This window comes from Hordeum vulgare, chromosome 2H (assembly GCF_904849725.1).
Source record: "Hordeum vulgare subsp. vulgare chromosome 2H, MorexV3_pseudomolecules_assembly, whole genome shotgun sequence".
NCBI lineage: Eukaryota > Viridiplantae > Streptophyta > Magnoliopsida > Poales > Poaceae > Hordeum > Hordeum vulgare.
In genome coordinates this window covers 274,799,540-274,827,342 of record NC_058519.1, presented here as the reverse complement: position 1 = coordinate 274,827,342, position 27,803 = coordinate 274,799,540, and the positions used below count along the sequence as shown (strand labels likewise).

Here is a 27,803-nt window from a genome sequence, read left to right as displayed (position 1 = left end):
ATCTTCACACACGATAGCCCATTTCGGAGAACACTTTTTTAAAATAATCACCGTATTACAAGTTTATTATTTTTCCTCGTAACTTGGTCACATATTATGACACAACGCGAAGGTTTTCAAACTCTGAGGCACCTCTAGTTCAAACTTTTTATGGATTCATATGAGTACTATATTTTTTGAGATCTTACTGAATTTATAAAATAGGGCTATACTTTCAATATTCAGTAATATTAATTTGTAGCTAAGTGTATGTTTGGTACACTTAAGTTTTTTTGTCCTATTTTATTTTTATTTGTTTTCCATAATTACGTAATATCTATTTGCAATTTGTTCAGTCTTTTGCTGCTTATCCCCTAACCAAATCTTTATGGATTCATATAAGTACTGTGTCTTTTTTGGCATTTTGTATTAAGAATAACATTTTTAAAATAGGGCTATACTTTCAAAATCAAGTAATATTAATTTCAAGATGTACTGAATTCAATTCGTCAGATGCAAATTCATCATCATCAATTCGTCGTATCTATTTCATGACAACTTGCAAAGAAAATAAAACAGAGTGCCGCTCGTGCTTTTTGTGAGTTAGAGATGAATGATGGCACCCCTGCATTGCAGCCGATGCCCAAAGCGGACTACTACGGGATTTCATGATGGCAAGATTTCATGATGCCCAAACCGGACTACTACGAGATCCTCTTACAAATTTGAGTCCTTCTAATTTCTAAGTTTCTGGGAGCCTACCTGGTTGTGTTGGCTTAGTGCCCTTTTTTTGCCTTTTTCAGCATGTCCTTTAAGGACTCACGTTGACTATCTTGGCTATACAATACACGAGACAGACTTGTATGATCGGTTCTGGCAAAAAAAACTTGTACGATCACGTTATTTAGGCAGGTTTGAGTTTAGCACGTGGGGGTCAAAAAATAATTTTATTACGTCAGCTGTTAAATCTAGGCCGTCCAAAAAACATAACTCTAAAGTAATAAATCTTTGCCATTCGTTTTCTATCGTTTTAAGTATATAATAGATAGAAAACTATACTAGTGCTACTATTCTACTCAAAAGGAGTATTGTATTAGTGTTGCTACGCCTAGAAACTTCCTTCACAAAAAAACATCTTTGTTACTCGAAAATAGAAAATGTTTTGTTATGAAAAAAACTTATTTTCATTTAATTACGACCAATTTAGATGATCATAACGTATTCATAGTGTTTACTCTGTTCTGATTGGTCCATGAGGATCTCACGCGGATCATGCATCAAGGACCGTTGGATGATTCTGGATCCAACGACAGCCCTCTACTCTGTAGATTAAATATGTTGCGCTTGAGCTTTTATAGATTATGTGTGTTGTTTGCCTTTGCTCTGGAGTGCATAATTGTCTCTTTAATTTCTTCTATGCATGTTATATTATGTGAATTAGTTTAAATTATGTCGTTTGGTAGAACTTCGCATCAGTTCACCCCTTTCTGTTCATTCATTTACTTACTATTTGCACATTACATCGGTAGAATTTAGTCTGTTACGCAGTAAATCTGTATGCCCATTCATTAATTTCAGTGTCCTCAGTATGCTTGTACTTTTAAAATGATATGGATTCTCCTCAGTTACATTCTTGACCAAACTTTTTCTAGTAGTATTTTGGAGGTTCCAAATTAAAAGGATCTCTCACTTACTTATATGCAAAGTTATTGAGACTGCCTATATTGCATTAATTTTCATCTTACACAATTGGCAAAGTTTGGTAATTAATCTCAAGGCATTGTACTCAATTGTTCCTTATTGTGTCCATGAGTGGAATTGTGTTGATCTGATTTACATGCAATTTCATCTTGTTGATCGCCATCATGTGGACAACTCTTAGGTTCTTGCTTGCCTTCATATGTGTACTTTGTGTGTGATCTGGTAGCTACCTATATCTTAACATTTTCTTTTATCAGTTTTGACCTTTCTCAGTTAAGGTTCTGAATTAGCGAGGTAAGGCCGGGTTTTCTTATTTCAGTGGGATGTAAAACTTGCATATGCACATTCTTTGGATGATGTACAAGAATGTAAGTGACCAGGTGTTCGGTGATGTTACCCATCCTTGATGTGAAATGTATGTACACAATGGGTGTGATAGTAGTACTAGTATTCATTAGTTGCATGCCTTGGAAACAAATAAGCATTAGTTTCAGATATCTGGGGTTTCCTTTTTGTTCCATGGACTAGTTTCTCGTTTGGCCAGAAAGCAACATTTCTTTGTTTATCATGGATGCTTATGTCAAAGTTTTTCTTTGTTTATCCTGGTGTGTTAGCTTTTGGAATGATTTTCAGTTATATTGTTCTGCAATTCTGTCAATAAATAACAACTATGGTTGCATCTACTTTTATTTCTTGAAACTGGTTTTAGGGGAAGTTAGCTTTCATTTTCTAATCTTGTGAACAAAATCTTTGGTTTTACTATTTAGCGACTCACTTTACTGTTGTGCATCTTATTTTTTTAATACACTGATGCATACTCCCCCCCTCCTTTGAATGTTGTGCGTTAATTGCTATGTTTTCAAAAATGCAGTTATGCAGGATTGGAAACTACTGTGCAAAACAGAGAAAGTGAGGTAGAACCTGTTACTCATGAGCTGGCAAGAAGATTATTCAGTTAATTACATTTGCTGTTAAAATCTTCGTACTTTTCGTGCATATGTTACCGGCTCTTACTACATACATCAATGATATTCTACATTTAGAATTAATCATATGCATATCAGATGGAAAGTACCTGCAATCCCAAAACGGTCTCCAAAATATACAAAGCATGCAAATATACTAAAATACTTGCTATTATGACCACATGATTCTCATATATATTTCTGAATACAAAAATTCATATATTACTCTCATGCATGTTAGGCACATGGTTTACGTAATATGTAGCACATTAACTCAATCATGGGTTATCTTCATCTTTAAATGTAATCATGCATTACCATGGGGCACATTGGAAACAGATGTTTTCAAGTAAATGTTTTCCTTCCTTTGATTTGACGATGAAAGCCTTGAGCTGAATGGGCAGGCCCTTGAGAATGTTGGAAGCTGATCTTGGTATTTCATATTAAGCTTAGTACACAATAAACATGCCTTAAGACTCACATAATATAGATAGCAACGTGTACAGATTTGAGGCATGTTGATGGAGGAAATTGGCATGCCAGCAGAATTTCGTTAACATCTTAACTTTAGATTTAGTACACAATAAACACCAAATCTGATTAATCCAGTAGAAGAGCACTGCATGGAATTATTCATGCTCTATTCTGTTTTCTGACTAAATGCTGATTGTTGGTGTTGACTGTTTTGTGTAGTTATCTGAATTGCATGTTTATCTGGATCCATTTGACCTTTTCACGATTAACTTAAGTTTGGATTTATATTATTTTCACAACCTTCCCCAAAGGCTCGAGTGAGACTTTGATGTTTGTGAATGTTTTTGACATTGACTAGATATATAGGTGTTGACTATTCCTGTAGTTTGTTTTCTGATGTGCAAGTTCGTTGGAATCTGGTTCTCTTCGTGTGCTCCTCTCCTCCTCCTCGGCCTCTGCTATAGTTGTGCATAGATATGTTTATTTTTTGAAGTATGCGTATATTTGCACCGTACTAGTATTAAAATTATGCTAACTGAATAATATCTCAAATAGAACATGAGTTATGCTCCATTAGTTGGTCCCTAAATTAATACAAAAGAAAGAAGGACTTGAATTACGCTAGTACTGAGGAATATTTCTTCTACATATCTTAGATCAAAATTAGTTGGATCATTAATTCTGTTTTCTACCTGATTGTAGTTTTCGTTCATTCTGTTTTCTACCTGATTGTAGTTTTCATTAATTTTAAAATGTGTTTGTGATTGCACATGCCATATTTCTAGTTCAGGGAGAACAACTAGACTCTTAATGGTTACATGGATGGAAAATGGGATGTCAGATTCGATATATGAACGACGAGGAACCTGTTTACTTGGATCCATCATTGTCTAATGTTTGATGTTGTGTACATCTTATTCTTATTTTTTGCACACGTGAAGTACAAATCCAAGTGTGAAGCTATGAAGCGTAGTAAAAAGAGTAGCATATGTATTGTAATAGTAGGCAGTAGTAGGCATATCTGGGTTGTGGTGTAGTATGAAGATTGTAATAGAGAAATTTACTGTTGGTTTGGACGAATTTCATTTGCTCCCTAGCCTGTTTAAAATATTGATTCTGAATGTGATTTGAATACCTATGAAATGGCATCTTAACAAGGGGGACCAAGTTATGATATTTATTTGACAAAATTTAAAATTTTTGACGTGTGGGACTAATTTTGAGATCAGCATGACATGTGGGACCAATCTGACTAGTGGGACCAGTACAAAAATAAAATGGCCAAAAAAGAAAATCAATAGAAAGTAAAAGGCCACAACCCAAAATAAAAAAGGCTAAAATGTTGGGGATTATTGGGCCAGGCCCATGCAGCTAAGCAAAATAAAGAGAAAAAAATATTAAATGGGTTGGATTAATGGGCTCGGCCCATTTAAAACACCGAATTGGATCCGGGCTGATTCTATGCCACGTCAGCTTGCCATGTCAGATCCGATGTGGCGTGGGCAGACTGCTAGTGACCAAAATAATTTCAATGCTTTCGTTTGGTCGTAAAATCCTACGACCAATCGAGCAAAAAGGATGTTATAGTTCATTAGAGACCCTCAGCTTTTGACCGTTTGTTTTTTGTTGTAAAAAGGTCGCAAATGGAAATCACTGACCATTTGGTGACCAATATTGAAGGTCGTTAGTTGACATATTTCTTGTAGTGTTCATGGACGATTTGTCAGTCTATGGAACCTCTTTTGACCATTGTCTCCACAACCTTATTAAAGTTTTGCAGAGATGTGAGGAGACGAACTTGGTAGTCAACTGCGAGAAGTGCCATTTCGTGGTAAATGGGGGAATTGTTCTTGTTCACAAGATTTCTGAAAAGGGAGTCAAGGTGGATAGGGCAAAGGTCGAAGCAATCGAGAGGATTCCCTATCCAAAGGACATCAGAGGTATTCTTAGTTTCCTTGGTCATGCCAGTTTCTATAGAAGATTTTTTAAAGACTTTTCTAAACCTTCGAAACCCCTCACTAATCTTCTCCAGAAGGATATGCCTTTTGTGTTTGATGAAGATTGTAAGGAAGCCTTCAAAGTTCTTAAGAAAGCCTTGATAACCAGCCCTATAGTCGAACCACCTGATTGGAATTTGCCTTTTGAAATCATGTGTGATGCTAGTGATTTTGTTGTTGGAGTTGTGTTAGAACAAATGGTTGACAAGAAATTGAATGATATACATTATGCTAACAAAACCATTGATAGTGCTCAAAGGAATTATGCTACTACTGAGAAAGAATTTTTAGCGGTAGTGTTTGCTTGTGATAAGTTTAGGCCTTACATTGTTGATTCTAAAGTCCTAATTCATACTGATCAGGCATTGTCGTGTCAGCATTGCACACTGCGACGACCTCCACCATGGTTCTGTCCTCGCCGACCAGGCCTTTGTCCCCCGCATTGGCACACGAACATGGCATACGCGTACGGCTTAGCGTGGCAGACCACAAGCTGGTCGGTGTCGGCGCGCATCACGCCGGTTAGGGTGTATTGTTGGCTCAGTGTTCCCTCCTTGCCCACGATGGTGGACACGACCCTCACGTTCTTTGTCCCTAAACTGCACATCGCAAAGTCGACCATGGACTCTAGCGAGGTGGCGCACCACTTCTTCTCGCCCTCGGCAGCTGGCGCCTCGCAGACGTGCAGCCTCCGCGCCATCTCCGCAGCGTGGAGGGCCTCAGCAGCGACACATCGACGTCATGGTGCTCAAGCGTAATAGAGCTCGGGGCGGCGGCCATGGCGGTTGTAGAGGGTGTGGTCTCCTGTCGATGAGCGGCAGTCGTTCATTAACATGCAGGCGGCGAGAATGGCAAACCATAAGCATGGAGGCTGCAACAAGGGCCGATGGGCAAGCAGGGTGACAACTAGGTGGCAGGGTCGGCGGATGAGTGAAGCATGGCAGCGCTCCAGCCCCAGGCTCGAGCTGGTGAACGAGGCATATTCCAACGGCGTAGACCCGAGATCCCGCGGGAGGACGAGGCAGCGGGTGAACCGGGGCACACGGGTTGTTGCCCTTTGTCGGCGGCGGCCATGGTCGACGGGGTACAGGGAATAGGAGGAGGGAGAGGATTTAGGGTTCGGTGGGGTGTGGGCTTTGGTCCCACTGGTCAAATACAACCTTTGACTAGAAGGTAAACCACCCAAGGATGACTTTTGCCCGGTTTGGGGTTGTTTAGTGGGGAAAACGAGCAAAAAAATAGATCAAGGGGTTATGTGAACAACCCACTTTTTTCACGGTCGTAAAATGGACTTTTTTATAGAAAAATATATTGTTTCATGCTATTATATTATAAATCTTGGATGCTTTATATGCAATTATGTTCTATTTTATATCATTTTGTGGGACTAACCTATTAACTCACTGCCAGTTCATGTTTTCCCCGTGTTTTTGACCTTTTCAAAGAAACAATAAAAAACGAAGTCCAAACACGATGAAACTTTGCGGGGATTATTTTTTGACATAAAGCGACCCTAGAAGCTTTAGGAAGAGGCCAGACGAACCACAAGAGAGCCACAAGCCCGCATGGTGCGCCTTGGGGGGTTGGGCACGCCGTGCAGTCTCGTGACTTCCTATTCCGCCCTCCTGGCATAATTATACTTCTATTTATTCACAAATACCCCAAAACCTACAAAAAGCCACCCGAAATACTTTTTCCGCCGCCGCAATCCTTGTTCCGCTGTAGTCCCATCTAGAGGCCTCCGCTGGTAATCTACCAGAGGGGGAATCAATCCCGAAGGCCATCTTCATCAACCTTGTTGCCTCCATAATGATGTATGAGTAGTTCACCATAGACCTATGGGTTCATAGTTACTAGCTAGATAGCATCTTCTCTCTCTGTCTTTGACCTTAGATACATTGTTCTCCACATTTTCCTTGGAGTTTTATCCGATGTAATCTTGTTTTGTGGTGTGGTTGTTGGGATCCCGTGAATTATAGGTTTATGATAAAATTAATCATTGAAACTAATTGAGTCCAATCTGAACTTCATTGTGTATGATTTTTATAGCTTCATATTTCTCTCTGATCTATTGTGGCCAGCTAGATTGATTTATCTTCTATGGGAGTGGTGCATTGTGATGGGTTCAATGTTGCGGTGCTGTACATCCCAATGACAAAAGAGGAGAAGACATATATTTGTATTGTTGCCTTGACGGATAAAATGATGTGGTTTATCTATATTTATTGGGTTTACTTTGCCTACATCATGTCATCTTTCCTAAAGCGTTACTCTGTTTGTTATGGAATTAATACCATAGATGCATGTTGGATAGCGGTCAATTGGTCGAGTAATAGTAGTAGATGCAGGCATGAGTCGGTCTACTTATTTATGGACGCGATGCATATATATATTTATGCTTTTATGTTAATTGTCAAACAGTAATTTGTTTACCCACCGTACGATATGCGTTTGAGAGAGAAGCCTCTAGGGAAAACTATCGCCCTCGGGTCTACTTGATCAAATTGCTAAAAGTCAAAACACCTTGCTGCAATTTTCTTATTATGTTTTTACTTTTCTTTTCTTACAACTATATCTATCAGAATTAATCCTTTCAAGTAACGAGTCCGAAGTGATTGACAACTCTCTTGCCCGTGTTGGGTGCAAGTGTTTGCTTTTGTGTGTGTAGTTACTAAATATGGTAATTTATGCGGTGCTCCATTTCATTCAATAATATTTGTTCTCAGTGAGGGAAATACTTACCAGCCACTATATTTCTTCACAACTCACAAGTAGCAGGAGGCCTCTAAACCGGGCTCCATAAAGAAGGGCCATGAAGGCAAGCACTGGAAGGAAAAAGGCTCTTGTCGGAGGTTGGGAAGATCCATACCCACGACCCCGTCATGCTTGGGGACTATTGACAATGTCATACACTCGGGATGGCTCACCAAAAGGAGCCCAACAAAAGTCTTGCCAAGGGTCCCACCATGCCTAACGACACGAGGGAGCTATACCAAGAAGATAGCCACCTAATGACCATCTTGCTTCCCAAGGAAAGGGCAGCGACGACCAAGATCACATCCCACCTCCTATAAAACCATAGCCTCCATCGTGTATATAAGGGGAGGCTAGATGGCTCTCATATCCATCTATTCTCAGCTACAAAAACTTTTGGTAGTAATTCTGCAACCATGAATAACAAAAGCAAGCAGAATGCAGGGTATTACTATCCGGATGCCTGAAACTGGGTAAAAGCACCATGTGACCTCCTTTCATAGACTTCCAATCACGCTTGGACCCCCTACCGAGGGACCGGAAGGTAATCTGTACCGCTAGGGATAAATAAATGATGAAAAAAATTGGTGATGTAAACAGTTTTGATAAGAACTAAACGATTTTGGTGAGTAAGCCCTTGCTACAAGGCCTGGATAAACTCTCTCACATGATCAAGGATGGTATACCATTGGGCCGTGATGATCTAGGTGAAACTAAGTAGGTGTTCGGCAATCCTCCCACTCCGTGAAAATCGATGATCTACAGAGCACCTGTTCACCCACTCCGCGAATTTATACTTTAGCTCCACCAAATCTGGGAGCAAAGTTGCATAGCACAGGTGACGTGGAAATTAATACCATTTTACACCCTCAACCCCTACTGATATACATAGTGGACCAATTACTAGACCTCGCGCATGCCAATTGAATTACCACGTACTTTTGTTTCTCGAAAAGCCTTATAGTGTTCATGAACATATGATGCTGCCTCAATTAGATACTTTTGTTTTACTTATGAATGAAGGACCTACCATGGATAAGAAGAATGACCATTCGAGCAGGATCAAGCATGGATAAGAAGGTGCGCATGCGGGAAAGAATAACGGAGTTTCTAGTAGTGATTTTCACAATTTGAAGCCATCATAAGGATAGCATGAAGGCCTAGACCAAATATACACAATGCCACTTCATAAATTTCATCCATATGCTATTATAGGTGTTGTGTCACTTTATTTTTTGGCCAGGTCCATGTAATTTTGAAATGCTACATCATAGCCATTTTTTAAGCCCGTGTGTGTGGGGAAACCGAGTTAGGATTGTTGTCGGACCCCTCCTCCAAGGGGTCATGAAAATCCCCCTTGACACCCCATATATACAGCCCTTATGGCACCGTTTAGACTTGGGTTTTGTTTAAATTACAAGTTCGCCATAGCTGAAACTTTGCGTTCTTTGTTTGTGTTCCACGACTATACCAAGACGTCTTAAAACCCCACTTTCATCAATAAAGCTTTCCTCTTATATTCGCAATATCCAGATTACGATTTCAGCTTCTTCCTTGTTCTTTGTTTGCTTGGAGGAAACACTACTGGAAATCAGTTTTTTGCCGTCTGCTAGCTGATGGCAAAGAGTGTCTTTGTCGTCAGCTCCCACAAAGCAGATGGCAAAGAACTGGCTGATGGCAAAGAAGGTATTTGCCAGCAGTCCATTCTTTGCCGTCTGCCACAGACGGCAAAGAAGGGGACAACAAACGGCAAAAATGCTCATGTGGCCGGGGAAACCTTAGGTCAGACTACACCCTTCTTTGCCGTCTGCTGGATGATGGCAAAGATGCCAGAGGCAGACGACAAAGTAGACGAATCTACTAACGTCTGTCCCAATGCTCTCCCCATGCCGATACTGTCAACCGCCAGCCTCCATCGCCCTCCTCTCCTTCGACCCCCCCATCGCCGCCACCACGTCGCGCCGCCGCCCCCGGTGCCTCCCCGGGGGCCACAGCCCAGCCGCCGCCGCCCAGTGTCCACAACTCCTTGCCGGGACCGCCCCACCGCCCCTGGTGCCGCCCCCGCAGCCCCACCGCCAGCGCCACCGCCCCAAGCACTGCCCCGCAGCCCCCGGCTCCGCCCTGGTGCCTCACAGCCCCGCCGTCGCCGCCCTGGTGCCCACAGCCCCCTGGCGCCGCTCCCCCACCGCCCCCGGCGCCTCCCCGCCACCCCCAACACCCCTGGCCCCGCCACCCACGACACCACAGCCGCCCCTCCCGGTGAGGCCCCACACCCCCACCCCCCCCCGCACGGGAAAATTAACTCGTATTTAGTTTTTTGGAATTAGATTATAACTACAAAGTTGATTTTTTATAGTTGTTGTAGTAGTTGTTGTTATTGTAGTTGTTGTAGTAGTTGTTGTTGTTATTGTGGTTGTTGTAGTAGTCGGTGTACCGGTTGATGAGCCCTAAATTCTTAGCTTTTCATATAAAGACCATCTGCCACTAGTTAGTTAGCTTAATAGAAAGAAGACGAAGAAGAAGGGAAGAAGATAAGAAGAGAAGAAGGGAAGAAGAGAAGAAGAAAAAAAATAAGAAGGAGAAGAAGAGAAAAAATGAATAAGTAGAAGAAGAGGATAAAGAAAAATAGAATTAGAAATAAGAGGAAGAAGAACAAGAATAAGAAGAGGAGAAGAGGAGAAGAAAGAGGAAAAATGAAAAGAAGAAGGAGAAGGAGGAGGAGGAGAAGGAGCCCTCCTTCATCTCCCTCTTCTCCTTCTTCTTTCCTCCTTCTTATTTTTTAGCTTGTTTAGCTAATTATCCTCCAAAATGACATAATAAGCTAAAAACCTTGGTTAGCTCATGAATATTATATATTTTTTAATCTTTATTATTCATGTACATATTATTATTCATGTCAGTTATTCAATTTTTTTATGTTGTACTAATTTCTTTTAATCTTTATCATGGCAGGTCACGAGGTGTTGAAAGATGGTGGGCGCTGGTCCAGATCGCTCGACGGGTTCTTCCCACGCGCCCCGCATGAGGGGTGGTACTTCCCTTCCACCCCTATCTCTCCGTAGAGCCTTGGCAGACAGTCTGTCGACACCACCCATGGGTTCTTCTTCGTCGGCGGCATTGCCCACTGGGAGAGGTGATGGTCGGGTAGGGAAGAAGGGGAAGGGTACAGGGAGAGGTGGTGGCCGCGGAATATCCAGGAGGACTGTTGAGCCGTCCTCGCCACCACCACCAGCTCATTCACACGAGCATAGGACTACTATGGTCGACCCGTTTGCGGAGGAGGCTATGGGGACTCCGGTCCAGGAGCCTGGTGTTGACGATCATTCGTCCCATGAGACTCCGGTCCAGGATCAGCCTCCGGTCGAAGTGCATTCGGGCCACGAGACTACGGTTCCGGAGGCTTCACCCGACGTGGAGAGGTCCAGATGGGATGCTTGGCCGCATCAGACCGAGTTGCCGGATTGGACCGAGGGTCCGGGTGGCTTAGGGGGCGGGGATGTTGCGGATGAGTTTACGGATAGTGAGGGTGATGTGCAGGTGGACGGGGCCATCGTGTACAAGCGTGGTAGTACACGTCTCCCGGTCGTGCCGGCTACCCGCGAGTAGAGGCCGGTGATTAAACCTGAAGGAGATAGGTAAGTACATTAACTCTTTTTTTAGCTTTTGCCTTCAAGTTTGTTCAAATATCTAATGCGTTGAACTTATCATACTGCAGGGAATGGGCACACCCTCGTGGAGTCCGCAAGCCGAACTCCGTCCTTGGTGTGCTTTGCCGGACAATTTTCCCGAGGTTTGTCACGTTGCCTGGTGAGGGTCAGGTTCCTACACTAGGATTTTCCTGGGAGCACCACCAGGTTGTGCAGGCACCACCGGAGAGATTATAGATGGTGTCTTGTGCCACACGAGGGCCGTGATGGTGATCAAGAGCTTTTGGTTAAATCGTCCTTTTACACAATCTAAAATTAACAATATAGCTAATTATTGTACTAATCGGTGATTTCACGTTTGATTGCAGACCTTCTATAGGTGTGAGGATGGATATGAGGAGGAGGACGGGTGTAGGCAGTTACTATAGAACTTACGCCACGAGGCTCGGCCGCGGGCTATTCGAGACTACTATGCCACGCGTGGTATTAAGAAGCAGAAGAAGGATTGCCGCAGAAAGTTTCTGAAGAAGGAGCAATACATGAAGGTAATTACCTATTCTTAAGTACTTCTACGTAGTTTTCAAGATTTCATTCATAGGCGTAGCACTCAAAATTCTTTCTAATAACTTACAGGTGCCCCGAGATGGTGTGCGGAAAAGATGGATTGTTGGGAGGCGTTGGTTGATGAGTGGTGCACAGGCAACTGGCGAGCCGTCCACGACAATGCGAAGGATCGACGTAGCCAAATGGTTGGTGTGCCACACCATCAAGGCAGCGCCAACTTACTTCAGTTCGGACGAAACTGGGTATGTGATTTGCTTCATGATTCATGCAATTCATTCTTCATGCTAATATTTTGTTCCTCTCTTTTAGGCGCATCACAATAAGACGGAGATGCCACATTTGTACGACCTTTATGGCATGGCCAGTACTGCCTCGTACAAGAAGGCGAAGGCATTCTCTGAGTCTGACCTGGATGATCCAAATAACTTCAACAACATATCATCCAACCACAAGCTCGTTACATACAGGGACACGGGAAAGGCTACGAAAGGGGATGACTTTAACCCGAGCCAGGAACCTTTGGATCCAGAGCCGGTGATGATATCTGGTGGCGGGAGGCCTCATGGCTCGATAGCCATTGGAGATGGGATAATACGTTGTCCACTCACTCTCCCGGAGATCAAGGCGCGCTAGTCGAGCAACTGTCCTGAGATAACGCGTCGTCCACGGCCAGTCGATCTTGCCATCGAGGTTAGTTGTACGGACTAAGAAAACTTTCATCCATTTCATTATGTGTGTCACCATAGATCATTACTGTGGTAACGAGGAATGGTGTTTCAGGCTGCTCTTCAGAAAGAGAGAACGACAAACCAGGCTACTGTTGAGAAAGAGAGATTGGCAAGCCAGACCACGACACGATTGATTGAGGAGGAGAGGGCCTGGAATGAGGCGGGTCAACGGGCCCTATACGACCTTTTTGTGGTAAGTTTTTTTCACATTAGCCAAATCATGTGTGTAATGTCTGTTTCATTACTAACTAATATGACCCACTCTTCAGGGTCAAGTCCCTCCGCCGATGCCCGTCTTCTCTTCGATTGGCACAGTGAGTTTCATTATAAACTAGTATTAATAATTGAGTCTCATCATGCTAACTGAGACATTGCAAAATATCTTTTATGCAGAATGACTCCCGAGCGGCATCGCACGACCCTTCTCCAGGGCAACCGTCTCCAAACGAAGCCGCCGCAAGCAACCGTGGTGTTTCTCCTCCTTGATGACTACTACGGTAAGTTTCTCTTTTCCTCTTTCATATTTTCCTTCCGTTAATTTCCCCAACAATGACATAATTAGACCATTTAGCTCCAAAATGCCAAAAGAACCTTGGTTAGCTCATGAATATTATATTCTTAGCTTGTTTTCCTACAAAATGGCAAGATTAGCCCATATAGCTCCAAAAAGACATAGTTAGCTAATTGAGCTCCAAGAAGAGGAGAAGAAATAGGAAAAATGAAAAGAAAGAAGAAGAAGAAGAAGAAGAGAAGAAGGAGAAGGAGGAGGAGGAGGAGCAGGAGAAGGAGGAGAAGGCCAAGGTACTTCTAGTCCTTCTCCTCCTTCTCCTCCTCCTTCTCCTCCTTCTTGATTTCTTCTTCTTCTTCTTCTCCTCCTCTTTCTTCTCCTCTTTCATATTCTCCTTGCCTTAATTTCCCCAACAATGACATAATTAACGCATTTAGCTCCAAAAAGACATTATAAGCTCAAAATGGCATAAGAACCTTGGTTAGCTCATGAATATTATATTCTTAGCTTGTTTTCCTCTAAAATGGGATAATTAGCTCATATAGCTCCAAAAATACATAGTTAGCTAATTGAGCTCCAAGAACAGGAGAAGAGGAGAAGAAATAGGAAAAATGAAAAGAAAGAAGAATAAGAAGAAGAAGAGAAGGAGGAGGAGGAGGAGGAGGAGGAGGAGAAGGATGTGAAGGCCAAGGACCTTCTAGTCCTTCTCCTCGTGCTCCTCCTTCTCCTCCTTCTTCTTTATTTCTTCTTCTTCTTCTCCTCCTCCTCTTTCTTCTCCTCTTTCACATTCTCCTTGCCTTAATTTCCCCAACAATGACATAATTAGCCCATTTAGCTCCAAAAAGACATTATAAGCTCAAAATGGCATAAGAACCTTGGTTAGCTCATTAATATTATATACTTAGCTTGTTTTTCTCTAAAATGGGATAATTAGCCCATATAGCTCGAAAAAGACATAGTTAGCTAATTTAGCTCCAAGAAGAGGAGAAGAGGAGAAGAAATAGGAAAAATGAAAAGAAAGAAGAAGAAGAAGAAGAAGAAGAGAAGAAGGAGAAGGAGGAGGAGGAGGAGAAGGTGGAGAAGGCCAAGGACATTCTAGTCCTTCTCCTCCTCCTTCTCCTGCTTCTTCTTTATCTCCTCTTCTTCTTCCCCTCCTCCTATTTCTTATCCTCTTTCATATTATCCTTGCCTTAATTTCCCCAACAATGACATAATTAGCCCATTTAGCTCCAAAAAGACATTATAAGCTCAAAATGGGATAAGAACCTTGCTTAGCTCATTAATATTATATACTTAGCTTGTTTTCCTCTAAAATGGGATAATTAGCCCATTTAGCTCCAAAAAGACATAGTTAGCTAATTGAGCTCCAAGAAGAGGAGAAGAGGAGAACAAATAGGAAAAATGAAAAGAAAGAAGAAGAAGAAGAACAGAAGAAGGAGAAGGAGGAGGAGGAGGAGAAGGAGAAGGAGGACAAGGACAAGGACTTTCTAGTCCTTCTCCTCCTCCTCCTCCTTCTCCTCCTTCTTTATTTCTTATTCTTCTCCTCCTCCTCTTTCTTCTCCTATTTCATATTCTCCTTGCCTTAATTTCCCCAACAATGACATAATTAGCCCATTTAGCTCCAAAAAGACATTATAAGCTCAAAATGACATAAGAACCTTGGTTAGCTCATAAATATTATATTCTTAGCTTGTTTTCCTCTAAAATGGTATAATTAGCCCATATAGCTCCAAAATGACATAGTTAGCTAATTGAGCTCAAGAAGGGAGAAGAAATAGGAAAAATGAAAAGAAAGAAGAAGAAGAAGAAGAACAAGAAGAAGAAGAAGAGAAGAAGGAGAAGGAGGAGGAGGAGGAGAAGGAGGAGAAGGCCAAGGACCTTCTAGTCCTTCTCCCACTCCTCCTCCTTCTCCTCCTTCTTCTTTATTTCTTCTTCTTCTTATCATCCTCCTCTTTATTCTCCTCTTTCATATTCTCCTTGCCTTAATTTCCCCAACAATGACATAATTAGCCCATTTAGCTCCAAAAAGACATTATAAGCTCAAAATGGCATAAGAACCTTGGTTAGCTCATTAATATTATATACTTAGCTTGTTTTCGTCTAAAATGGGATAATTAGCCCATATAGCTCCAAAAAGACATAGTTAGCTAATTTAGCCACAAGAAGAGGAGAAGAGGAGAAGAAATAGTAAAAATGAAAAGAAAGAAGAAGAACAAGAAGAAGAAGAGAAGAAGGAGAAGGAGGAGGAGGAGTTGGAGAAGGAGGAGAAGGCCATGGACCTTCTAGTCCTTCTCCTCCTCCTCCTCCTTCTCCTCCTTCTTCTTTATTTCTTATTTTATTCTCATCCTCCTCTTTCTTCTCCTCTTTCATATTCTCCTTGCCTTAATTTCCCCAACAATGACATAATTAGCCCATTTAGCTCCAAAAACACATTATAAGCTCAAAATGGCATAAGAACATTGGTTAGCTCATTAATATTATATAGTTAGCTTGTTTTCATCTAAAATGGGATAATTAGCCCATTTAACTCCAAAAATACATACTTAGCTTATTGAGTTCGAAGAAGAGGAGAAGAGGAGAAGAAATAGGAAAAATGAAAAGAAAGAAGAAGAAGAAGAAGAAGAGAAGAAGGGGAAGGAGGAGGAGGAGGAGGAGGAGAAGGAGGAGAAGGCCCAGGACCTTCTAGTCCTTCTCCTCCTCCTCCTTCTCCTCCTTCTTTATTCTTCTTCTTCTTATCCTCCTCCTCTTTCTTCTCCTCTTTCATATTCTCCTTACCTTAATTTCCCCAACAATGACATAATTAGCCCATTTAGCTCCAAAAACACATTATAAGCTCAAAATGGCATAAGAACCTTGGTTAGCTCATTAATATTATATACTTAGCTTGTTTTCCTCTAAAATGGGATAATTAGCCGATTTAGCTCCAAAAAAACATAGTTAGCAAATTGAGCTCCAAGAAAAGGAGAAGAGGAGAACAAATAGGAAAAATGATAAGAAAGTAGAAGAAGAAGAAGAAGAGAAGAAGGAGAAGGAGGAGGAGGAGAAGGCCAAGGACCTTCTGGTCCTTCTCCTCCTCCTCCTCCTCCTTCTCCTCCTTTATTTCTTCTTATTCTTCTCCCCCTCCTCTTTCTTCTCCTATTTCATATTTTCCTTGCCTCAATTTCCCCAACAATGACATAATTAGCCCATTTAGCTCCAAAAATACATTATAAGCTCAAAATGGCATAAGAACGTTGGTTAGCTCATGAATATTATATTCTTAGCTTGTTTTCCTCTAAAATGGATAATTAGCCCATATAGCTCCAAAAAGACATAGTTAGCTAATTGAGCTCCTAGAAGAGGAGAAGAGGAGAAGGAAAAGGAAAAATGAAAATAAAGAAGAAGAAGAAGAAGAAGAAGAAGAAGAAGAAGAAGAAGAGAAGAAGGAGAAGGAGGAAGAGGAGGAGGAGGAGAAGGAGGAGAAGGCTAAGGACCTTCTAGTCCTTCTGCTCCTCGTCCTCCTTCTTCTTTATTTCTTCTTCTTCTTCTCCTCCTCCTCTTTCTTCTCCTCATTCATATTCTCCTTGCCTTAATTTCCCCAACAATGACATAATTAGCCCATTTAGCTCCAAAAAGACATTATAAGCTCAAAATGGCATAAGAACCTTGGTTAGCTCATTAATATTATATACTTAGCTTGTTTTCCTCTGAAATGGGATAATTAGCCCATATAGCTCCAGAAAGGCATAGTTAGCTAATTTAGCTCCAAGAAGAGGAGAATAGGAGAAGAAATAGGAAAAATGAAAAGAAAGAAGAAGAAGAAGAAGAAGAAGAAGAAGAAGAGAAGAAGGAGAAGGAGGAGGAGGAGGAGGAGAAGGAGGAGAAGGCCAAGGACCTTCTAGTCTTTCTCCTCCTCCTCCTCCTTATCCTCCTTATTATTTATTTCTTCTTATTCTCCTCCTCCTCCTCTTTCTTATCCTCTTTCATATTCTCCTTGCCTTAATTTCCCCAACAATGACATAATTAGCCCATTTAGCTCCAAAAAGACATTATAAGCTCAAAATGGCATAAGAACCTTGGTTAGCTCATTAATATTATATACTTAGCTTGTTTTCCTCTAAAATGTTATAATTAGCCCATTTAGCTCCAAAAAGACATAGTTAGCTAATTGATCTCCAAGAAGAGGAGAATAAATAGTAAAAATGAAAAGAAAAAGAAGAAGAAGAAGAAGAAGAAGAGAAGAAGGGGAAGGAGAAGGAGGAGGAGGAGAAGGAGGAGAAGGACAAGGACCTTCTAGTCCTTCTCCTCCTCCTCCTCCTTCTCCTCCTTCTTTATTTCTTCTTCTTCTTCTCCTCCTCCTCTTTCTTCTCTTCTTTCATATTCTCCTTGCCTTAATTTCCCCAACAATGACATAATTAGCCCATTTAGCTCCAAAAAGACATTATAAGCTCAAAATGGCATAAGAACCTTGGTTAGTTCATTAATATTATATACTTAGCTTCTTTTACTCTAAAATGGGATAATTAGCCCATATAGCTCCAAAAATACATAGTTTGCTAATTTAGCTCCAAGAAGAGGAGAAGAGGAGAAGAGGAGAAGAAATAGGAAAAATGAAAAGAAAGAAGAAGAAGAAGAAGAAGAAGAAGAAGAGAAGAAGGGGAAGGAGGAGGAGGAGGAGGAGGAGAAGGAGGAGAAGGCCAAGGACCTTCTAGTCCTTCTCCTCCTCCTCCTCCTTCTCCTCCTTCTTTATTTCTTCTTATTCTTATCCTCCTCCTCTTTCTTCTCCTCTTTCATATTCTACTTACCTTAATTTCCCAACAATGACATAATTATCCCATTTAGCTCCAAAAAGACATTATAAGCTCAAAATGGCATAAGAACCTTGGTTAGCTCATTAATATTATATACTTAGCTTGTTTTCCTCTAAAATCGGATAATTAGCCGATTTAGCTCCAAAATGACATAGTTAGCAAATTGAGCTCCAAGAAGAGGAGAAGAGGAGAAAAAATAGGAAAAATGAAAAGAAAGAAGAAGAAGAAGAAGAAGAAGAAGAGAAGAAGGAGAAGGAGGAGGAGGAGGAGGAGAAGGAGGAGGAGAAGGCCAAGGACCTTCTGGTCCTTCTCCTCCTCCTTCTCCTCCTTCTTTATTTCTTCTTATTCTTCTCCTCCTCCTCTTTCTTCTCCTATTTCATATTCTCCTTGCCTCAATTTCCCCAACAATGACATAATTAGCCCATTTAGCTCCAAAAACACATTATAAGCTCAAAATGGCATAAGAACCTTGGTTAGCTCATGAATATTATATTCTTAGCTTGTTTTCCTCTAAAATGGGATAATTAGCCCATATAGCTCCAAAAAGAAATAGTTAGCTAATTGAGCTCCCAAAAGAGGAGAAGAGGAGAAGAAATAGGAAAAATGAAAAGAAAGAAGAAGAAGAAGAAGAAGAAGAAGAAGAAGAGAAGACGGAGAAGGAGGAAGAGGAGGAGGAGGAGAAGGAGGAGAAGGCCAAGGACCTTCGAGTCCTTCTGCTCCTCCTCCTCCGTCTTCTTTATTTCTTATTCTTCTTCTCCTCCTCCTCTTTCTTCTCCTCATTCATATTCTCCTTGCATTAATTTCCCCAACAATGACATAATTAGCCCATTTGGCTCCAAAAAGACATTATAAGCTCAAAATGGCATACGAACCTTGGTTAGCTCATTAATATTATATACTTCGCTTGTTTTCCTCTGAAATGGGATAATTAGGCCATATAGCTCCAGAAAGAAATAGTTAGCTAATTTAGCTCCAAGAAGAGGAGAATAGGAGAAGAAATAGGAAAAATGAAAAGAAAGGAGAAGAAGAAGAAGAAGAAGAAGAGAAGAAGGAGAAGGAGGAGGAGGAGGAGGAGAAGGAGGAGAAGGCCAAGGACCTTCTAGTCTTTCTCCTCCTCCTCCTCCTTCTCCTCCTTATTCTTTATTTCTTCTTATTCTCCTCCTCCTCCTCTTTCTTATCCTCTTTCAGATTCTCCTTGCCTTAATTTCCCCAACAATGACATAATTAGCCCATTTAGCTCCAAAAAGACATTATAAGCTCAAAATGGCATAAGAACCTTGGTTAGCTCATTAATATTATATACTTAGCTTGTTTTCCTCTAAAATGGGATAATTAGCCCATTTAGCTCCAAAAAGACATAGTTAGCTAATTGATCTCCAAGAAGAGGAGAAGAAATAGAAAAAATGAAAAGAAAGAAGAAGAAGAAGAAGAAGAAGAAGAGAAGAAGGGGAAGGAGGAGGAGGAGGAGAAGGAGGAGAAGGACAAGGACCTTCTAGTCCTTCTCCTCCTCCTCCTCCTTCTCCTCCTTCTTTATTTCTTCTTCTTCTTCTCCTCCTCCTCTTTCTTCTCTTCTTTCATATTCTCCTTGCCTTTATTTCCCCAACAATGACATAATTAGCCAATTTAGCTCCAAAAAGACATTATAAGCTCAAAATGGCATAAGAACCTTGGTTAGCTCATTAATATTATATACTTAGCTTGTTTTACTCTAAAATGGGATAATTAGCCAATATAGCTCCAAAAAGACATAGTTAGCTAATTTAGCTCCAAGAAGAGGAGAAGAGGAGAAGAAATAGGAAAAATGAAAAGAAAGAAGAAGAAGAAGAAGAAGAGAAGAAGGAGAAGGAGGAGGAGGAGGAGGAGGAGAAGGAGGAGAAGGAGAAGGCCAAGGACCTTCTAGTCCTTCTCCTCCTTGTAACATCCCGATTCTCGGAATGTTTGAGAATTTTTTTTTCAAAAATCCTGGCAAGAAAATTTCGTTTGTTTTCTATTTTTATAAAAGCGGGATTTAAGTTTTATGGTTTGGAGATTTTAATTAGATTAAAAAACAACTTAAATTTAAATTGATGTTTTGTTCTCTGCTTTTACTTGGATTTTGTTGTGAGCATATTTAGTTATGTGCATCTAATTTTTTTCTTGTGTTTCTAGATTTCATTTGATATCTGTTCGAGCTTGTGTTAATTCTGTATATTTTCCTCGAAGGAAAATCAATTATTTTCATTAATTAAACTCCGGACAGAATTTCCCCGCCTCAATCATATTTCTTTTATGTGTGTATATTACTTTGTTTCATCCACGTAAAAGGTCAACTCTTTTTGCTATCTATTTTTCTAGGCGCAACCCGACTCAATCTTTTCCTACAACTGAATGGGCTACACATCTGTTTGCTTTTCTTTTCTTTTTCCCATCTTAATTATTTTTCATGGGCTTGATCGATCTGGCCCATCTCTTCCAACTAGCGAGCCTTTCCTCTCCATCTTCTGTACGCTCACAAGTACCTGTAAGTAACAGCCATTTGCAATTACACAACAAAAGAAACGGCTGGGCCTTCCTTAAGTTCTCCCTCAGTTCCTATTCTCTCCACTCACCATCTCTTCCAACGAGGGCCTTTTCTCCTTCATCTTCCTCTCGCATGCGCATGCAAACAAGGACCTATTGTCTGGCTCATATAAACATACAGGAAGAAAGATACAGCCACTCCACTGCCCTTCCATAATTCCCTAACTCTTCATCGTTTGCAAAACCGAAGGGACCAGTAGAGGCCCCTCTACCTCCTCTTCCAATTCCGTGGAAGCTCATGCATATTCCATTCCTCCTCTCCCCGTGAAAGCTGTGTGAACTTCGAAGCTCCATGGATGTGAGGTCGCGATTCCGTTGACTCGGACCATCTCCATCCTACTCCTTGCGCCAGGATCTCCTCCTCCATGCTGCAGCTCCATTCAGAGAAGAAAGAACGCGATCCGTCCACCACACACGAAGAATTCTGCATGTCCGCGTACACTGTTCGTCGAGTTCATCACCTCGTTTCATCAAGTTCGGTGAGTCTCTATCTAATTCCTTTCATTTGCGTACCCGTTACAGCCTATGGTAGTATTTGGCCGCGCCAATGCCGTCGTGAGCATGAACCGCTTGTTTTTCTATGGCATAGTCATATTTCCATAGTTTTTGTTCACTGGTTGATCTCGTGCCCAGTAGGTGAGACGTTTCCTATGACCATAGTATTCGATGGCGGAGTTAGATTGTTGTTTGGACATTTATGTTTTAGTATAGATTTAATATAATTAATTTAGTCTAAATCCGACAGTCTTTTGTGTTCGGAACTTTTTTTCCTCTTGTTAGTCGAATATTTTATTTATTATGTCCGTCACATACCTAAGAATCGTTCCAAGTTATTTTATAATATTGAGAGTTATATATGATTTATTAGAATTATTGTACGTATTGTTTCGGCTTGTATTTGTGTTATTACGGATAGTTTTTGTTTTGTGTGTGTGCACGTGTACTATCTTGTTTTATGATTATTTCATATTTAATGTTTTTATATATAATCTAGATTTTGTTTGAGTTACTAGATATAGTGTATGTGTTGTCTCATGTTGATAATGTTAGATACATGATACAATTCTCTCTTGTGTATGGGTACAATATTTGATTAACACGTGAGGAATGAGTCATAATTACTTCGGACTTTTTAGTAGTAATCTGTCCGTTACTATATTTATTTGTAGGATTGCTGAAGTTACAACAATGTTTTATGTGTCATTTCATGTCATAATTGTTTGTGCTCTATATAGTCGTATGATGTAATATATGCGAGTTTTTTTTGTGATTTATTACCATGCGTATATTTATGTAGGGTTATTCGAAGCTTTACTTCATTTCTTTAGTTATGGAATATTTCTTGTGTTTTTTTATTTCTGCTTACATGGTAGATATATTAGATTATTTCATATTTTCGTTATCAATCATGTTGCATATGTAATTTGTTTATGTGTGAAGTCAAGGCATGTTGTAGGTCAGCACTTATCTAATCATATGTCTTATATATTTAATTTTCATTCACTACTTATCATGAGCATGTTATGTTACATTAGATTTTTGAGTAAGTTGTTATTGTTTTAGAGTTGCTATAAGCTAAACGAAGCCAAGGTTAATCATTGCTTGTTGCGTATAGTTAATTGTCATTTAATCTTTACAAATATTTAGTGTTATCTAAATATTTATCTTGGTCGGCTAACATTTAGTCATGCATGTCTAGTATAGGTTAGTTGTATTATTTCATGTGTTTTGCATATGTTAATTATGATAGATATCAAATGAGATGCTTTGTTATTGGAGGTGACTACATTATAGTTCGTTGCATAGATATTATCGCCTATTTGATCATGTAGTTTTATAGACGTTTGCTATCCATTATTCATGGTTGGTTGTTTCATGTCACGTTTTAGATATGTATTGTTACATATGATTTAGGTTGTAGCGTATAACTTTCTTTATTACTTCTTGTTAATTATCTTAGATGTCTTGTTTATCTAGGATGGTAGCTATGCATGCTTAGTTGACTTACATGTCATGTGTGTACCGACCCGTGTGTTGTACCAATTAGGTTCTACTTTATTACTTTAGTTGACTTACATGTCATGTGTGTACCAACCAGTGTGTTGTACGATGCCTTGGTTGTGCTTCTATGTATTTACAAGTGAGGTTGTACTATTTAGAAACGCATGCCATCATGTTATTCGTGTTGTATAATGCATGTTGATTAGCTGATTATATGATCTAGTTGTTTACAAGCCTACATGTTCATTACTCTTTATGAACGTGCTTACCTATATTAACTAACATGATAGGGTTGTGTCCTTATTCCATGATTTCATGTTCTTACATGTCATGACTAGAATGTGAGATTGCATGCTAGTGCCATGATTGATCTTCATGATAGTTGATATCAATTAAGTTATCTCATAGTTTCGAGTTGTATTCTATTGGTAGCCTAGTGTGGTATCTCATGTGATGATCAACCATGTTTAGATGTTATATTTGTTTACCTTGCTATTGCGTTATTCTATGCTTAGACATCTTTCATGCCTCATGATGTTTTGTGTGTTATAGTTGCGCACTTAGTTCCATCATATAGATGTTTGACTTTGTATCATTTTAGTATTATGAGTGTTTAATACTTGTTTCATTAGTTCATCACATGATTATATAGTTTACCTTTGTTAGTTGACTTGTGCCTTTCTCATATGCTTAGTGTGCTTAGTTTTCCATGCTATTACAAGCATGTGGGTATAGTCTTGTTTTTAGTAGTTAATTGGATATTTGTTATTTCATTTTATAAAGAGCATCTCCTAGTTTAATTATTCTCATGATCACTTGTATGTTTGATGCTTGTGTTATTAGTTAACACATCTTTATGATCCTATACACACATGCATTGCATGAGATGTGTCTCATTATTAAGTTTGTTAATTACTTTGTACCATAGGATGGGTTTGTCATAAGGGAGTGGATCCTACTTTATTTTATTCGTATCACAACGTTGGTCTTGATCACCAAGCCTTCCTTAGTCGTGTCAACCTAACCTTTTCCCTTTGTTGAATTCCATCTCTTACCTTCCTACCATGCTATCTCATTTTAGAATCTCTTTGGAATCTCCATCTTGATCAATATCTTACTATCCTTCCATTCTTGATTTCCTTTGGATGTTATTTCGATTTACTATTGCTTTGGTATTCATGTGTTTTCATTTGCTATCATTACGACGACTAGGGAGTGACGATGTTGGACATGCATGGACATACACAGGTTAACGAAGGAGGACTCAACAACGAAGGCATGCCTCCTTCTTTGATCATACTTATCCTATGTTTTAGAAATTGCATTGAGTTTTATGGTTACACCATGCATGTTTTTAATCTCGTATCTAGTGTGTCGATTGAGACATTACCTTGATCCGCTTGTCGCCTATCCATTTGACACCTGAGTAGAAGTATACAGTATCCAGTAGACTAGAAATGCTTAGCCATGCTTATTACCCTATAGGTGCTTGTTGATTGACCTTTGAGTCATTGACACCTGAAACTTATAGCTGAGTTGGCCAGTTGGCCTTGTTGAACTTCTCTATCCTCTTCTACTCTGGGTGAAAATTACCATCTGAATACCGGCGCGGGTGACAGCTGAATCAAGGATTGAAGGAGCGATTGGCTGACCAAGGTGAAGGGAGCAATCAGTCGTCCGTGCCGCATGAGGCCTAATAAGTCTTGGATTTGAAGATTGTGTAAACAGTACAACCACATGCTATATGGGCACTAGCTTGGTCAAGTAAGCTAGTCAGCCTTAGCTGTCGATGTCGCCGTACCGGAGATGAGATAGCTTCCTTGTGAGGAGTATCCTCGGCACAGATGGGGGAACCGGTTTGGGGACATACTCTCAGTTCCGTGCGCCATACCCGGTGTGCATGTCACATCTTTGGGGGATCTAGTCTAAAGACCTCGTCACAATCTCCCTGCCGGTATACCAAATGGTATACTAGAGCAGCGGCGACTGGTGGCATCAAGACGAGATTGTGTCGTGTGGGTAAAGTGTATAACCTCTGCAGAGTGTAAAACTATTCGAATAGCCGTGTCCACGGTCATGGACGACACATGAATCTTTCTTGACATAGAGGACCTGTCTTGCTTATTCCCACTTTGCCCCAATTGTTGGAACCTATGATGAGTGTGAGCTGATCGAGGATCCTCACTTTGATGAAAGTTACTCTCGATATAAACATGTTCTCATCAAAAACTGCTTTTATCCAAATGCTATTGTTTTCAAATAAAATTAGCTTTTACGCAAATGAGCCATATAGCTTTCCTTTGAAGCCACATGTAGCTATTAGGACCTTCTCCAAAGGAGGCATGCTGAGTACGTAATGTACTCATGGCAATTCTTTTGTTGACAACAGAGTTACATGAAGATGAAAGTGATGACTACGACCACTATGGTGATCCGTAACAGTGAGGTCACGTGGACTACATCGACCGCCTGTGGCTGAGATGGAGTCTCTACGCATTGTATTTTCTGCTGTTTTCTGATTGTAATAAATGTCATGAGACATTTGTCAATGTATGACTTGTGGAAATTTGTATTAAAAATAATTTTACGTAATGTGCAATGATACCATTTCGCTGTGTTGTCAACAATGATCCCGGGGTTGACAAATATACACAGGAGGGCCTGGAAGTAAATTCCGGGTTCTCACAGAAGTGGTATCAGAGCCGATGTCGACCTAGTCGCGTGGCCTTAGATAGAAATGGGAAGCCTTAGAAACTACTTTCAAATGGAAACTATTTTCAAAATAAATATTTTCATACTCTTCTTCTTCACTATTGCTCTTCTTATCTCATCTTACTTATTTGAATTTTAAACTTTACTTCTCTACCATCTTCTTTATAGTATGTGAAACCTTTTCCCTGTCCATGGTGTTGAAATTACAGAAGTTTCAGAAGACGTGCCAAGAATTGCAACTTAACTTCAACCCATGAAGCTCCTTGTAGCAACATATTGTTGGAATTGTGCCCTAGAGGCAATAATACATATAGTTATTATTATAATTCCTGCATCAAGATAATCGTTTATTATCCATGCTATAATTGTATTGAATGAAGACTCATTTACATGTGTGGATACATAGACAAAACACTGTCCCTAGCAAGCCTCTAGTTGGCTAGCCAGTTGATCAAAGATAGTCAGTGTATTCTGATTATGAACAAGGTGTTGTTGCTTGATAACTGGATCACGTCATTAGGAGAATCACATGATGGACTAGACCCAAACTAATAGACGTAGCATGTTGATCGTGTCATTTTGTTGCTACTGTTTTCTGCGTGTCAAGTATTTGTTCCTTTGACCATGAGATCATACAACTCACTGACACCGGAGGAATACTTTGTGTGTATCAAACGTCGCAACGTAACTGGGTGACTATAAAGATGCTCTACAGGTATCTCCGAAGGTGTTAGTTGAGTTTGTATGGATCAAGACTGGGATTTGTCACTCCGTGTGACGAAGAGGTATCTCGGGGCCCACTCGGTAATACAACATCACACACAAGCCTTGCAAGCAATGTGACTTAGTGTAAGTTGCGGGATCTTGTATTACGGAACGAGTAAAGAGACTTGCCAGGAAACGAGATTGAAATAGGTATGAGGATACTGACGATCGAATCTCGGGCAAGTAACATACCGAAGGACAAAGGGAATGACATACGGGATTATATGAATCCTTGGCACTGAGGTTCAAACGATAAGATCTTCGTAGAATATGTAGGATCCAATATGGGCATCCAGGTCCCGCTATTGGATATTGACCGAGGAGTCTCTCGGGTCATGTCTACATAGTTCTCGAACCCGTAGGGTCTGCACACTTAAGGTTCGACATTGTTTTATGCGTATTTGAGTTATACGGTTGGTTACCGAATGTTGTTCGGAGTCCCGGATGAGATCACGGATGTCACGAGGTTTTCCGGAATGGTCCGGAAACGAAGATTGATATATAGGATGACCTCATTTGATTACCGGAAGGTTTTCGGAGTTACCGGGAATGTACCGGGAATGACGAATGGGTTCCGGGAGTTCACCGGGGGAGGGCAACCCACCCCGGGGAAGCCCATAGGCCTTGAGGGTGGCGCACCAGCCCTTAGTGGGCTGGTGGGACAGCCCAAAAGGGCCCTATGCGCATTGGAAGAAAAATCAAAGAGAAAGAAAAAAAAAGTGGAGGTGGGAAGGGAAGGAAGGACTCCCACCCACCAAACGAAATCCAACTCGGTTTGGGGGGGGAGACCTTCCCCCCTTGGGGCTCCTTGAGCCCCAAGGCAAGGTCCCCTCTCTCCCACCTATATATACGGAGGTTTTGGGGCTGATTTGAGACGACTTTTCCACGGCACCCCGACCACATACCTCCATGGTTTTTCCTCTAGATCGCGTTTCTGCGGAGCTCGGGCGGAGCCCTGCTGAGACAAGGTCATCACCAACCTCCGGAGCGCCGTCACGCTGTCGGAGAACTCTTCTACCTCTCCGTCTCTCTTGCTGGATCAAGAAGGCCGAGATCATCGTCGAGCTGTACGTGTGCTGAACGCGGAGGTGCCGTCCGTTCGGTACTAGATCGTGGGACCGATCGCGGGATTGTTCGCGGGGCGGATCGAGGGACGTGAGGACGTTCCACTACATCGACCGCGTTCACTAACGCTTCTGCTGTACGGTCTACAAGGGTACGTAGATCACTCATCCCCTCTCGTAGATTGTCATCACCATGATAGGTCTTTGTGCGCGTAGGAAAATTTTTGTTTCCCATGCGACGTTCCCCAACACATATTGCCAAGAGAAGGCACATCAAGAACTCAAGAAGTCAACAACGGTCCAAGATGCTTCAATCGTCAACGTAGATGATCTGCACAAAGTTATGGTGTGACTTGCCATATAGGATTAGGTTGGTTAACACCCTTGTAGTGATAAACTCGTAGCTTGTAGACGCAAAACCTTTTTGTGTGAGTTTTGTCTGCATATTTTCTATTGATGTTTTCATATGCAGACTTACTAAATCCCTATTTGACAAAGTGAGTTGCTTTTGAATTTTATTTGGACATCTTCATGGTTATCTTGGTGATTTGTTTTTCTTCTGGGGTATCTCCACTTGCTAGGATTCTATTACTCA

General features: G+C 40.9%; 1 pseudogene; it reads right to left on the bottom strand.

Annotated features, from left to right (window-relative positions):
* Window positions 1-5,452: 5,452 nt before the first annotated feature.
* On the bottom strand, window positions 5,453-6,900 carry LOC123426458 (annotated as a pseudogene).
* Between the last annotated feature and the right edge of the window lie 20,903 nt (window positions 6,901-27,803).